Genomic DNA, 2,500 nt, shown 5'->3' with positions numbered 1-2,500 from the left:
CAGAGACCAGACGAGATCGGGCGTTCACAAGCTTGTGTGACCGTAAGCGATTGCTGACCTCTCATCAAGACTACTTATGCGACTTCATCTATGTTGGGTTTCAGATAATACACTAGGAATGTATAACAAGACCATGGTCACAGAAGCAAGAGGGGAAAAGCTTACAGCACCTGGTATTCCCAGGTGGTCTTCCATCGAAGTACTAACCAAGGCAATCCCTGCTTAGCTTCCGAGATCAGACGAGATCGTGTGTTCTCAGGGTAGTGTGACCGTGAGCGATTGTAGAACTCTCATCAAGACTACTTATGCGACTTCATCTATGTTGGGTTTTAGATTACAAACTAGTAATGTATAACAAGACCATGGTAATAGAAGCAAGAGGTGAAAAGCTTACAGCACCTGGTATTCCCAGGTGGTCTCCCATCCAAGTACTAACCAGGATAAACCCCGCTTAGCTTTCGAGATCAGACGAGATCGGGCGTTCTCACGGTAGTGTGACCGTAAGCGATTGCAGAACTCTCATCCAGACTACTTATGCGACTTCATCTATGTTGGGTTTCAAACAACACACTAGTAATGTATAACAAGACCATGGTAATAGAAGCAAGAGGGGAAAAGCTTACATCACCTGGTATTCCCAGGTGGTCTTCCATCCAAGTACTAACCAGGGCAAACCCTGCTTAGTTTCCGAGATCAGACGAGATCGGGCGTTCTCAGGGTAGTGTGACCGTAAGCGATTGCAAAACTCTCATCAAGACTACTTATGCGACTTCATCTATGTTGGGTTTTAGATTACACACTAGTAATGTATATAAAGACCATAGTCATAGAAGCAAGAGGGGAAAAGCTTACTGCACCTGGTATTACCAGGTGGTCTCCCATCCAAGCACTAACCAGGCCAAACCCTGCTTAGCTTCCGAGACCAGACGAGATCGGGCGTTCTCAGGGTAGTGTGATTGTATGCGATTGAAACACTCTCATCAAGACTATTTATGCGACTTCATCTATGTTGGGGTTCAGATTACACTCTAGTAACGTATAACAAGACCATGGTCACAGAAGCAAGAGGGGAAAACCTTACAGCACCTGGTATTCCCAGGTGGTCTCCCATCCAAGTACTAACCAGGCCAAACCCTGCTTAGCTTCCGAGATCAGACGTTCTCAGGGTAGTGTGACCGTAAGCGATTGCTGACCTCTCATCAAGACTACTCTCAAGGTTGTGTGACCATAAGCGATTACAGAACTCTGATCAAGACTACTTATGCAACTTCATCTATGTTGGGTTTCAGACAATACACTAGTAATGTATAACAAGACCATGGTCATAAATCAAGAGGGGAAAAGCTTACAGCACCTGGTATTCCCAGGTGGTCTCCCATCCAAGTACTAACCAGGCCAAACCCTGCTTAGCTTCCGAGATCAGACGAGATCAGGCGTTCTCAGGGTAGTGTGACTGTAAGCGATTGCAGAACTATCATCAATACTACTTATGCGACTTCATCTATGTTGGGTTTCAGATGACACACTAGTAATGTATAACAAGACCATGGTCATAGAAGCAAAAAGTGAAAAGCTTACAGCACCTGGTATTCCCAGGTGGTCTCCCATCCAATTACTAAACAGGCCAAACCCTGCTTAGATTCCGAGATCAGACGAGATCGGGCGTTCTCAGGGTTGTGTGACCGTAAGTGATTGCAGAACTCTCATCAAGACTACTTATGCGACTTCATCTATGTTCGGTTTCAAATAACACAGTAGTAACGTATAACAAGACCATGGTCATAGAAGCAAGAGGGGAAAAGCTTACAGCACCTAGTATTCCCAGGTGGTCTCCCATCCAAGTACTAACCAGGCCAAACCCTGCTTAGCTTCTGAGATCAGACGAGATCGGGTGTTCTCAGGGTTGTGTGACCATAATGGGTTGCAGAACTCTCATCAAGACTACTTATGCGACTTCATCTATGTTGTGTTTCAAACAACAGACTAGTAATGTATAACAAGACCATGGTCATAGAAGCAAGAGGGGAAAAGCTTACAGCACCTGGTATTCCCAAGTGGACTCCCATCCAAGTACTAACCAGGCCAAACCCTGCTTAGCTTCCGAGATCAGACGAGATCGGGCGTTCTCAGGGTAGTGTGACCGTAAGCGATTGCTGACCTCTCATCAAGACTACTTATGCGACTTCATCTATGTTGGGTTTCAGATAATACACTAGTAATGTATAACAAGACCATGGTCACAGAAGCAAGAGGGGAAAAGCTTACAGCACCTGATATTCCCAGATGGTCTCCCATCCAAGTACTAACCAGGCCAAATCCTGCTTAGCTTCCGAGTTCAGACGAGATCAGGCGTTCTCAGGGCAGTGTGAACGTAAGTTATAGCAAAGCTCTCATCAAGACTACTTATGCAACTTCATCTATGTTTGGTTTCAGATAACAAACTAGTAAGGTATAACAAAACCATGGTAGAAGAAGCAAGAGGGGAAAAGCTTACAGCAAC

At 45.2% G+C, this 2,500-nt stretch overlaps 3 non-coding genes and 9 pseudogenes across 3 annotated transcripts; all 12 read right to left on the bottom strand.

Moving 5' to 3' along the window:
• The window catches only part of LOC125801909 (5S ribosomal RNA), a 119-nt pseudogene extending 71 nt beyond the window's left edge, over positions 1–48 (bottom strand).
• A 110-nt stretch (positions 49–158) lies between these two features.
• LOC125801985 (5S ribosomal RNA) lies at positions 159–277 on the bottom strand (annotated as a pseudogene).
• A 110-nt stretch (positions 278–387) lies between these two features.
• LOC125801957 (5S ribosomal RNA) lies at positions 388–506 on the bottom strand (annotated as a pseudogene).
• Positions 507–616: 110 nt separating this feature from the next.
• Positions 617–735, bottom strand: LOC125801948 (5S ribosomal RNA; annotated as a pseudogene).
• Positions 736–845: 110 nt separating this feature from the next.
• LOC125802041 (5S ribosomal RNA) lies at positions 846–964 on the bottom strand (annotated as a pseudogene).
• A 110-nt stretch (positions 965–1,074) lies between these two features.
• On the bottom strand, positions 1,075–1,183 carry LOC125802045 (5S ribosomal RNA; annotated as a pseudogene).
• Positions 1,184–1,342: 159 nt separating this feature from the next.
• Positions 1,343–1,461, bottom strand: LOC125801903 (5S ribosomal RNA). The gene has a single exon (XR_007439017.1). It is a non-coding gene; the product is annotated as a 5S ribosomal RNA (ribosomal RNA).
• A 110-nt stretch (positions 1,462–1,571) lies between these two features.
• LOC125801871 (5S ribosomal RNA) lies at positions 1,572–1,690 on the bottom strand (annotated as a pseudogene).
• Positions 1,691–1,800: 110 nt separating this feature from the next.
• Positions 1,801–1,919, bottom strand: LOC125801852 (5S ribosomal RNA). Its single transcript, XR_007439011.1, has one exon. It is a non-coding gene; the product is annotated as a 5S ribosomal RNA (ribosomal RNA).
• Positions 1,920–2,029: 110 nt separating this feature from the next.
• On the bottom strand, positions 2,030–2,148 carry LOC125801936 (5S ribosomal RNA). The gene has a single exon (XR_007439020.1). It is a non-coding gene; the product is annotated as a 5S ribosomal RNA (ribosomal RNA).
• A 110-nt stretch (positions 2,149–2,258) lies between these two features.
• LOC125801932 (5S ribosomal RNA) lies at positions 2,259–2,377 on the bottom strand (annotated as a pseudogene).
• Positions 2,378–2,487: 110 nt separating this feature from the next.
• LOC125802033 (5S ribosomal RNA) overlaps positions 2,488–2,500 on the bottom strand; it is a 119-nt pseudogene continuing 106 nt past the window's right edge.

Source organism: Astyanax mexicanus, chromosome 4 (assembly GCF_023375975.1).
Source record: "Astyanax mexicanus isolate ESR-SI-001 chromosome 4, AstMex3_surface, whole genome shotgun sequence".
NCBI lineage: Eukaryota > Metazoa > Chordata > Actinopteri > Characiformes > Acestrorhamphidae > Astyanax > Astyanax mexicanus.
This window is presented reverse-complemented; position numbering and strand designations above follow the sequence as displayed.